This window comes from Protopterus annectens, chromosome 3.part1 (genome assembly GCF_019279795.1).
Source record: "Protopterus annectens isolate FY-2018-M chromosome 3.part1, PAN1.0, whole genome shotgun sequence".
Taxonomy (NCBI): domain Eukaryota; kingdom Metazoa; phylum Chordata; order Ceratodontiformes; family Protopteridae; genus Protopterus; species Protopterus annectens.
Window position 1 is genome coordinate 975,999,531 of NC_056732.1, and position 12,443 is coordinate 976,011,973.

At 40.9% G+C, this 12,443-nt stretch overlaps 1 protein-coding gene across 1 annotated transcript in view; it reads left to right on the plus strand.

Annotated features, from left to right (window-relative positions):
* Positions 1-12,443, plus strand: part of LOC122798319 (MFS-type transporter SLC18B1-like) — a 600,458-nt gene that overhangs the window by 360,994 nt on the left and 227,021 nt on the right. The gene's annotated exons all lie outside the window — the stretch shown is intronic.

Consider the following 12,443-nt stretch of genomic DNA (forward strand, 5'->3'; position numbering starts at 1 on the left):
TTGTTTTTTGACCATGGCTATTCCATGTTGCTTCTTGTTGTGGTACAAACATGGGTGTGTGGTTATCCATGCTATTTATTGCTAGACACCCTCATTTTGTATCTTGTTCCATGTTTTTGCACATGTACATCACTGTATGACGTGCAGCTGTTTCCACAGGGTCATATGCGTGGATATGGATGTTAGTTGGGGTCCTCAGGTGTGCATATTGTACATGATATTACATTACTTAACACATGGCATTCATGCCTCAGGTGGTGCTGCAGGGCCACCTCTGTCGGATACACATACTACACTCCCTGTACATTTGGAAGCAGGTTGTGTCATGTTAGGCATCCCTGTTACTGTATGAGTGAGTCAGAGCGGTATCAGTCCCAGTGTTCCTACTGACCAAGCGTATGTGCTATCGTTGCCTCTTTGCCAAGGCCAGGGCATACTGGGCACGCCTCCTTCTGCCTACTGGGACAAGGTCAGGTTGTTCCTCCTCCGAGTCAACCCCTGCCTGTGGTGGCCTTGGCAATGGTGGGGGGATGTTTGGCCCAGCCCTGTGCTGGTCCTGCTGCAGCTGTTTCCGCAGGATCATATTATGTAGCATAGCACATATCATGATCATTTGGGTACATGTAGTTGGTGTGTACTGCAAAGCTCCACCAGATGTGTCCAGACACCGGAACCGTGACTTGAGCAGCCCAAACACACGCTCTATGATATTACGTGTTTGTGCGTGTGCCTCATTATGGCGTTCCTGTTCAGGTGTGTGTGCATTTCTGATGGGTGTCATCAGCCATGGCTCAAGTGCATAACCTGCATCCCCCACTAGGTGTCCGTGTGGGAAGTCCCCATTGGCAAATGATTGGTACAGCTGCGTCAGATGCCAGATGTGGGAATCGTGGTAGCTCCCAGGGCAGCCAGCACACACATTCATTATTATGCCCTGGGCATCACACACGACCTGGCAGTTGATGGAGGGGTATCCCTTGCGGTTAATGTAGACTCTACCCTGCTCACCGGCTGGTGCTTTGATGCGTATGTGCGTGCAGTCTATTGCACCCAGGATCCTCAGGGTATCCCGCTATTTGCTGGAAGAGACGCATATTGCTGGCCACAACCTCACGGTCATTAGGGACATATATATGATCACTGACATGTGGTGACATGGCATCCAGGAACTGGTGCAGTACCCTGGAGGCTGATGCCTGTGATATCCCCATCATATCACCAGTTGGTCTCTGGAAGGTACCTGTTGCTAGTATTCTTAGGCCAACACATACCTTGGTTTCCACTGGGATGGGTTCCCCTCTGTTGGTTCTGTGTGTGAGGTGTGGCCTGCACAGCTCAACAATCTGCTGCAGGAGCTCTCTGTCCACTCTATAGCTCTACTATCTCCAGCTCATGTAACCCATGGTAGGTGACCCTGGGCCTGTATACTCTTCTCCTTCTCCTCACTCTGGGTTGTCTGTCAGCATCTGCATTGTCACCACCCTCAGCAATTCGCCTATGCCTGATTATAATAGCCATGGCAGCCCCTAGCATTTCTGCTCTGAGTTCAGCTTTATTTCAGTTTTCAATTCTGATAGCTTAGTTTCTGGCAGTATCTCTTGTGAGAAACAGCCTTCACTGCTCTTTGTTGTGTTTTAAGTGCTGGGCTGGGCTTCTAGTCTGCCTGTGTAATTGCCTGCTTGTAATTGTTTCCACCAATTAACTCCAGCAGTATTCCCTGGCAGTTTCCTGTATTTTGGTTGTTTCCTGTTTCCTCTCTGTTTCCTGAGGGGAGCAATGTGCACACCAGCTTAAACACGCTCACAGTCACTTAAACGCGCACACATCCCTACACAGTGTTACACACGCGCACACATCCTTACACGGTGTTAGCTAGGCTGATTCATGCTAAAACGCGCGCACACTGCCTTACACACGTGCGCCAGCAAACCGTTGTAAACAGTTTGCAACACGCTCCCACATGTTGAACCTGCCTTACACGCTGCAGCGCCACAATACACGTATATCAAGAAACTTTGAGTGTAGGGATAGCGTATAACCTCAATTTCTTGACTTTCCTAGTGTTCTGTTGGGACACACCTCCCTCCCTGATGTCTGTCTGTCATCTGTTACCTTACATTGCCCTCCAATCTGGTACATTTCTTTCTATCCTTCCCTCCGTGATGTCACCTACCTCTTATTCTGTTCCTCCCCCTTCTCTAACTCTTACACTACTCAGAAAGTGCTCATTACCTATGTGGCAGTGTGATTCAGTATTGTAACCCTCATTTACATAGGATTGCCTAGTAATGCTTAGTTACATATCTTACACGGAGCTTCCCCTTGACAACCACTAAACGGAGGCCATATTGTTTTTAGTCTGCAAGTCCCTCCATTGACATTCCATGTAATACATAAATCCCACAATTGTGGGCTTATAAGCTTCGGTTTTCAGTTTTAGGTAGCGCACCCCATTTGCGCTGGTGTGCGCTGCAGTTAAACCCAGAAATCCCGTGAAAAAAAAGTTAAATAACTTATTTTTGCAACACTTTTCATGCCAATGGCCACATATTTGGCCATTGGCATGCTTAATGACACATATGCACCCTTTATTTGGAGCTGACATAGCTCCGTTTTGATTTTGCAGAAATGTACTCAGTTGTCAGCTGAGTACATTTCTGCAACACGTCCGTTACACGGACTGGTTTCTGCTTCGTGGATCGCTCAAATACCTCATTTGCATATCTTGGAGCTGCAAATGAGGTATTGAGCATTTCCATGCCCAGTCCGTGTAAGAGACGTGTTAGCTGTCTCTTACACGGAGGTTTGGGCTGTACCTGAATCGGGAGGCTTACACGGAGGCTTACACTACTCTTGAACTCCGTGTAAGCCTTCCTGAATCTGGCCCTGTGTGTGTGTGTGTGTGTGTGTGTGTGTGTGTGTGTGTGTGTGTGTGTGTGTGTGTGTGTATATATATGTGTGTGTGTGTGAGCTGTGCATGCGTGTATGTATTTACAGGCCACAAACTTCCTCACCAGCATTTCACAGAGCAACCAACACAATGCAGACATACAACTGGGCTTAATTCTGTGCAGCAAAACCTTTTGAACTGTTTCAAAAAAAATATCCCATTACGGTTAGAGAAATATTTCAGAAATACCACACCATGAACAAATTGCTAATGGACTGTTTCAAAAATATTGACTACTACAGTTCCACACATATTGAATTTTCTAGAATTTTCACAATGTCTCCCTAAGTTACAATAAGTTTGACTTTACATTTCCTCAATTTCAATTGCTATTTGCCTTAGTAATTTCTTTCTTGTCTACATGCTGAAAGAAAAAGAAATTCCAGTACTTTCTTTATAACAGATTAGTATATTCACAGTACATATGTTGGTAAGCAACTTTCCAGTTATTTTTATTTTATTTATTTATTTTACATTTGTTCACTGGGCTAGTCTAACTGGATACATGTCCATTTTCAGTAGAGGCCCGGGGAGAAAAGCTCCAAGATTAAACTATTGTAACAAGAATAAAAAGCAATAAAGCAACATAAACTAATACATGTTGAATACACTAATACAGTAATGCTGTAGGCTAACATGGTAGAAACTAGCATCAAAGCAGTAAAGGCTTTCTCCATTGCTTTTTTCAAAACTGTCTCGCTATGTTAAATGGGTTTAACATAGCTTGACAGCTTTAAAAAAAGCAACAGAGATTTTCCGTTGCTTTTTTAAATCTGTCTCGCTATGTTAAACCCATTTAACATAGCGAAACAGTTTGTAAAAAGCAATGGAGATCTTGCTTTCTCCGTTGCTTTTGCCCACAGCTCTGATGTACTGCGTAGGCATGCGCATGTGCAGTACATCAGAACTGCTGCAGAATACCAGACAGCTGCAGAAGGCCAGCAAGGAGGCATTATACAATGCCATTATTTAAGAAAAGCAATTATTTTTTTTCTTAAATAATGTCATAATATAATAACACACTTCTGGGTGTGGGTAATGCTGGATTTACCCATGGTTGGCTTTGTTTGGCCACTCGGGCTTCGCCCTCATGACCAAACCACATCAACCGTGAATAAATCCAGAATTACCCACACCCAGGCATGGGTTATTGCTATATTAACTGAGAGGAGGCTTTATCAACCCACTAGGGGGTTGTTGGAAGGAGAAGAAAAGCAGTATACTATACAGTTTGTGTTAATCAGGGTTAGTACATGGGCATAGCCATTGTGCTTTAAGGAGTACTTTTAGTTGATGCTTGAAGAGTGGTAATGATGAAAGTAATTGTAAGTTGCTGGTAATTTCATGTCGCTTTACCAGAGTACCTAACAGTACAGTCTCATTTTGTTACTGTTTTATATGCCACACATTCTTCTTAAAGTTTGTTCAACAAGCAATTAGACTTACTTCTCTATCAAAATCAATTTTCTGCCTCTGGATGTGGAAAAAGAAAAGTCTATCACTCTATTTAGCAATCAGTTATGAAGTCATTTAGTGTATTTTGTTGCAGTTTGCAGGCACATACTAATGACTCCCTTTCTACACATGGAGCAATTAACTCAGAATGGGTCTACACTTAAGAGCAGTATTTTAAAGTTCAAAATATAATATAGTTTGGTATAGTCCACTGAGTAATCATCAGTATAATATTAGCAACTGCTTGATATGCTGCTTTATAATGCACCTTGCTTTATTTACAGTGATTTATCCATTTGAAAATGATAAGTAGGAAACTTGTTGTATTAAGCAAGATCAACTAAAAAAAATCTCTCAAAAGAAAGCACTGCCTTATAGTTAATAGTCCTTTTCTTGTCAGTAAACTTTGAGACAAAGTCTTCTGATACTTATTTTTTTTCCAACAGGTTACAGCATGTATATCTTTGCAATACCTTCTCTCTCTCTTTCTCTCTCTACTAGTCGGGCCACTGCCTACAAATCTCAATCTCATGCTCTGCAAGCCTCTGCCTGTGTCTCTACAATACTCTCTCTCTCTCTCTCTCTCTCTCTCTCTCTCTGTCTCTCTCTCTCACTGATCCTCCAGACTACCCCCAAAGCTATAGCTCCACATACCCCACAGTAGTTACTAGGGAATACTATACCACAGTCCTCAAGCTCTGTCTTTCAAAGTAAAATGCATCAATAGATGGAGTTATCAAAGAACATGCAAAAATCTTTTAGCTGTTTCTTGCAGGGTTTCTTGCAGGGGGGATTGCATTACCACCACCACTACTAAATATACTGACTCCAAGATCACACAATATCAGGGAAAAGTGAAAATACTTTTCCCCAGTATTCTGCAGTTTTGCTATTATGAGCACTCTGCAACATACTTCACTTCTATATATATATTATTCAATCACTTGTATTCAAGCATCATGCACTCAGCAAGAGTGCACTATGATGACAACTCATGGCTCCATGTGTAATATATGTTTGTGTGTGTGTGTGTGTGTGTGTGTGTGTGTGTGTGTGTGTCTGTGTGTGTGTATTTTATTATATATTTTAATATATTTATGTATCCGTATCTATCTGTCTATCTATTTACCCATCTAATGTATCCATCTCTCTATCTATATGTCTATCTAGCTCTTTATCTTTGTTTCTATATAAATATTTCTCTGGTCTTTTAATTTCCAAAAGAGGATAAAATAAAACTACATATAAAGTACAAAATGCATCTATATAAATAGATAGATAGATAGATAGATAGATAGATAGACAGATACATAGATAGATATAGGTATCTATCTGTCTATTTATAAATATATATATATATATATATATATATATATATATATATATATACACAAACAGCATGTGCATGTCATCTGTGATGTCCGTCACTTAACTAATGGGCAGGAAAGGGCCTAGCAGACACCCCTGATGTACCAACCTGATCACTGGACCTGAGATATATGTCATATCACACATTTTGACATAGTGAGATGCAGCATATGTTATACACTGGTCGTCTACCCATTTGGTGATATAGCTGTTTATGGCCACATACAACAGTGTTGATTGAATACCTCAGTGTGGCTTTGTGTCAAATGCCTTGACCTGCTAAAGTTCCACAAGATGATACTGTTGTCATCATGCATGCACTCAATGACCACTTTGAGGACATCTATCAGGTGTAATGGACCTGATGTAGCAGTAATAACTCACACAGGTCTGTTGCACACATCTGGAATATTACAAGTGTACATGTAGAAGAGGTCCATGATGACATGTTTGTCTACCTCACAGTCGAGAAGAGTTAGGATGTCTCTATACATGCATGCATCAGGTGCTGTCTGCCATGTTGATGTACACCCTTGTATGGGAACATAGGCCTTGTGAAGGGTATGTTGAACAGTGTATTCAACCGTATTAGGAAGGTATATGTGCTGGGTCACACCATAGGTGATCTGTGATGTCACAGAACACTGATTCCTTGTGTCGGATGTCCGCAGTCCTAAATTCCCTGATCCAACAGTTGAGGGTATCCCTCTTCCTCCTCCGGAGGTCATTGTAGTGATCCCTACATTGTTCACCAGTGCGAGGGATACCGGTGACACTGCTTGCAGCCCAGGCCAAATTATTCTAAGCCTCTGACTTAATACTGTGACCCAGAATAGTCTCCCTGCAGTAGTCCGGGACTGTGGTGTTTCACTAAGAGTCCAACAAAATTCTTGGACTCCTGGCCACCCCAACTCTGAGCCGTAAATCTCACACCCTCTCCATGAATGCCTGCCATCTCTATGATGGATTAAGAGCAATGATGGTTTCTCACCAATTCCAGTTATCATGCTTACTGGGAGTGTGCACACTGCTTGAAAATGTTGCACACTATTTACTATCACGCAAATACAGTGCTTGGTAGTGTGCACCCCCGAGCCCTCCATTTGCATGATGGTAAGCAGTGCTCAACCGTGGCAAGCAGTGAAAAATTACACAGGCAGTCCAGACAGCAGAACTATACTTACAGGAGCTTAGTACAGAGTATAACCACAGTCATACATTTGATAATAAATGTGATAGTACATAGATAGATAAATAAATAACTGACACAATATTAGTGTCTCAGCCCTTATAGATATAGTTAATAGTACAAGACTCCCTTCTGTCTATACTTCACCAGACAACTGCAGCAATTGGAGAAAAAATGGAAGTTTGTAACTGGAAGAATGCAGGTCCTTCAAACATCACATACATGGAAAGACTAAAAGATCTGTCACTGTACTCAGTATCCTGCAAGCTGCTGTGAGGTGACCTATGCCTGACCTACAGAAAAGTCTCAGACCCTGCCCTACTGCAAATGCTGGACACCGGCAAATCAAATGGGACAAGAATAACTTGCCCCAGGTTTCTCAACCTAGTCTGTGACATAAACAGAACATGCTGGGGAGACAGATATGTCCCCCAGCAACTCACACTCCTGTGTAATAGGCTCCCACTGCATGTGAAGCAGTGCTCCTCAATGACCCTGTTCAAGCACAACCTTCACTACTGGTTGGATGATTCTAAAGTCACCTCTGGTGTGGCACCTGTGTCCCTCATAGGCAGGCCCAGTTGTTGCTGCTCACAAAATTGCTTTGCTAACAACAACCATCTAAATATGCTTAATAAGGTTCCTTGAGTTTTTACACAGCTAGGCTTCTATTGTCTTATGTATAGTGAAAACCATGTACTCTTAAAACTTACAAATACAATATGTAAGAGATGCAAGTATACAATGAATCCAGAGTAAATACTCTCTCTCAGGTAACAACAAACCAAATATCAAACAGGTTGCCAACACACAGACTTCACCTCCTCAACAAACCAAGTGCACAGCACATAAACCCACATATGCAGAGGTACTCATTAAAAGCTTACCAAAAAGTAGAGACCTCACAAATGCAAATCTTATGCACACATTACAGTTCAACAGAACCCACTACACATAAAAACAAATGTATCAGTGTTGCACCCATTAAGCCCTTAAGGCAAAACACCTTAAAACCAATGTCTTGGTCATAGGCAAATACATACTGAGACACAGATGTCCCCTTCACCAGGTTGTACAAGGAGAAAGTCACAGTCAGCTGCCTGTCAGGTGCCAGGATCTGCAAAATCATGCATGCATTCAAGTCGCTCAACAACAAGCACAATTACACCTCTGTCGTACTCTATGTTGGAGTAAATAACTTGAGACATACCTCACTGGACTATATGAAGAGAGATATGACTGAGTTATCGCATTATGTGTCCCAGACAGATATGTCCTTAGCCCTAAGAAGCATTTTACCTTCACCCAAGATGATGCCACAATACAAACAAAATAATTATCCACTTCAACAATTGGCTTAGCTACTGGTGTCACTCCAGGGGGAATCCAGCATTTGCCAGCCTGGGATGATATGGTCAACAGACCATGCTGCTTTGTCAGAGATAGTCTTCATCTGTCACCTCCTGCCTTTCAGTTACTAGCCAAGGTACTTGCCTTCCCCATAGTGCCTTTTTAGGCAATGTCATAAGAACAAAATTCCTGATGTAAAAATAACTTCAAAAGACAAACTCAAAGTTATGCTGCTTAATACTAGGAGTCTAAATAAGAAACTACACCCAGTGGAGGCACTTCTTATTTGGGAAGATGTTGATGCTTGTACAATCACAGATATGTAGTTTAGGGCTGTAGAGAATACTCCAGCCAAATGAATGTGAAAGAACCAAAGGAGGAGGTGTACCCATCTTCCTAAAAGACAAATACACCTCAACACTGGTTAAGCAGTACAACTCCTGAGAGTTACTCCACATCCAACCAGCTGTAGGAAAGATCCCCTTCCACATCATTGTTAGCTACAGGTCCACCAACATGAACAATTAAAACCACACAGTGCCTTCCTGGACCTACATGAGTCACTCATAATGCAGCCAGACACCCTAGGCATGGGTAACTTTATCTATCCTTCCATCAATTGGGATACATATATGAGCTCAAACACACTCGCCCTAAGGTTCCTGCACTTTGTAAACATGAACACTGTGGTACAGTTAGTCCACACCTCCACAAAGGGTTCGAATGTTCTTGACCTAGTACTCACCAACATGGGAGATCACTGCACCACCCCATGTGAGAGACCATCCCTGGTAAGGTCTGACTATAAATCAGTCACGTTCGATGTAACAATCATACCTGACCCCCCCCCCCCAAACCAAAAGTTTGAACATTTTCTCCAAAGCAAACTATAGCCTCCAAAGTGATGGTATAAATAGTTTCAAATTTCCTGCCACCACTGACAGTAAAGTCTCCTGTATGGAGGTGTACACAAATACCCTATATAAACACCTTTACAAGTGTATAGACTTAGCTGTACCAGAACAGATTAAAACTTGCTCAGAAAAAAACAAGCTGCCCTGGTGGACACCTAGCATAAATAGTGTACACAACAGGAGAAAGAAAATGATGTCCAGGAATAAGAGGGAACAGTCTCAGCAGAAGAACACCCTCCATAGCTTGAACCAGCAAATTAAGACATCTTGTAAAGTCCTCTAAAGCTAATTATAAAATTAAATTAGCATCCATAGCTAAGAATAATCACAAGGCATTATTTAGCTATGTCTGTAATGTAAAAGCAAAGGCCAGGTTTTGCACCAGATTCAGAATAGATGGTACCACTCATACAGAACCTGAGGACATAGCCAACCTGCTAGCAGACAGTTTTGGCAAAAAATTCACACTCCTGTCTCCACCAGTCATAATCCAAAATATACCTGTCAACAGTTCTCTAACTATCATCTCCAAAGCAGGTCATAACTATACTCATCAACGCCAAAAACACAGCCTCTATGGGACCGGATAACATCCTAGACTGCTTACTAAATAATCTAAAGCAAGAGTTAGCAGAACCACTGGGTAATGTCCTCAACCACAGTCTAAGTACTGGCTTTGTCTCGACAGAGTGGAAAACAGCAACAGTAATCCCCTTGCACAGAGGGGGGTCCCCTCAACCAGCCCAGGGAACTATACACCCATAAGCCTGACCAGTCTTGTCTGTAAGGCCATGGAGAGAGAGTCATCTTGGACCTTATCAACAAGGACATTGGTGACCTTCAAACTCCTCACCTGACCCACTTTGGCTTTGTTAAAGGAAGACCATGCCTGTTAAACCTAGTAGATTTCTTCAAGAGTGTCACCAAAGCCCTGAATGAAGGCAAACCAGTACATACTGCCTATCTCGACTTGGCCAAGGGCTTTTACACAATCCCTCACTCAGGCATCATTGCAGAACTCACCCAGCTTGATTTAACCCATACATTATTAGAAGGGTAGCCAACTGGCTCACCAACAGAAAGCATACAGTCATAGGTGGGGATTCCATCTCTACCAGCAGACCTGCTACCAGTGGTATTCCACAAGGGTCTGTGTTGGTCTCCCTACTGTTTGGAATGTATTTCTCAGAAAAGCAAGTAAAAACAGATGGCCTGTGGCTCAAGTTCGCTGATGATTGCAAACTGGGTGCAATCATTGAATCCCCAAATGATGTCAACATACTACAAAATGGCCTTGCATACATAATGATTGTTGCCAAAGCCACAGACTTAAAGTTATCCCAAAAAATAAACTATTATCCCTTTTGGCGAGAAGTCCCTGCAAATTACGCTATTAATAATACCCCCTGTGTTCCAACCCATTAGTGAGAGATTTGGGAATGCAGGTTGATAGCAACCCCAAATTGATCATCATGTGTTCACAGTGGTAAGGAAGACCTTTTACACTGCACACCTAATAACTAAGGCATAGCATCTGAGACTAAGGGTGGTATAATTCCACTGTACTCATCACTCATCAGACCAATAATAGAGTACAATGCTCCCTTTTACATGTACCCCACCAGACTTCTGCAGCAGCTAGAGACACCTCAGATGTTTCTCACTAAGAAAATCTAGGGCAGGGGCTTCCAACATATTGTAAACTAAGAAGCAGCAGATAACACACCAGATACCAACCCATAAAAAAGATGCCACAAATCTTGTTTTTAATGATTTAATAACACTCAATACCACTCTAGTGCCTTGGCTCAAACCAGCGTTCCTGGAGTTACAAAATATTCACCACAAAGCATCCATATATATACACACATATATTCAATTAAATACAATCAACTAAGCAATGATCTAAATAATTAATCATTTATAAAAAATAAAAACTCTTTAAAGAAACACCCTCCAGTTACATCATTGTTCAAACCCCCCCGGAGAAAGTGTATTAAATTTTAAAATATACATTTCTTTGTATAACAATTTCTTTTTTACTAACCCCTCATCAGTCTTTAAAATCTGTTCTAGAATACAAGCTCTTAATAACAAAAAATCACTGGTGTGACAAGTATAAAAATGTGAAGCTATAGGACTCATAACATTATTATTTTTAATGTCCCTAATATGCTCTTGAAGCCGTAGCTTAAATATTCTTTTAGTATCCCCTATATAGAACAGATTACAGGGGCAATATAGTGCATATATTACTGACTTAGTCATACATGAAAAAGCAGAAGTGGGGACAAAAACAAACACCATTAATTCTTTCAAAACACTTAGTGATATTAGGGCAGGCTGAACACCTTCCACAAGGGAAGGTGCCACACTCAAGAAGATGTATACTTAACTCTTCACCTGGTAGTACAAATCTATTATGCACCAACATATCTTTAACATTCCTACTTCTTTTAAATGAAATACTAGGGGTTTTATAAAGATTTTTTACACCCTCCATATTAATCAAATAAGGCCAATAATATCTGATGGCATCAATAATTTTTTCACTTAAAATATTATAGACAGTAACAAAATAAACCATTCTACCATCATGCAGTGTTTCAAACTCTCTGTTGTCATTTCCTTACTAATAAAGGGCCTATTATGGGTTGAATAAGTATCAATTAATTTATATAGGGCATTGAAAATAACCTTTTCATCATACCCTCTCTGTTTAAAATTAACACAGGTATTTAATATTTCAGTCTCTAAATCCATTTCATCATTGTATAATCTACTCACCCATAAAAGTTCATTATAGGGTAACGCTTCCATAGTATGAGGAGGGTGGCAGCTTTTACTATTCAAAATATTACAATCTCCAATTCCCTTTCTATGTATACTAGTTATTATATTAGACCCCTAACTGGGAAAAGCCGAAAAGACAAACATTCCTAATGGTCAAAGTAACATCTAGATAGTTAAATGTTTTTCCCATCTGTAAACCATCAAATTTTACCTGAAAGCGATTTATATTTAAATAATTAATAAACTGAAGGGCTATTTCACCACCCCCCTTACATAAAAAAAATAAATCATCTATACATCTACAATATAAAACAACAAAATTACTGAAAAAACTCAATCTATATAAAATTTCAACTTCAAAAAGGCCCATAAACAGGTTGGCATACATGGATACAAAAGAAGCAAATCTATATGTAAATAAGTT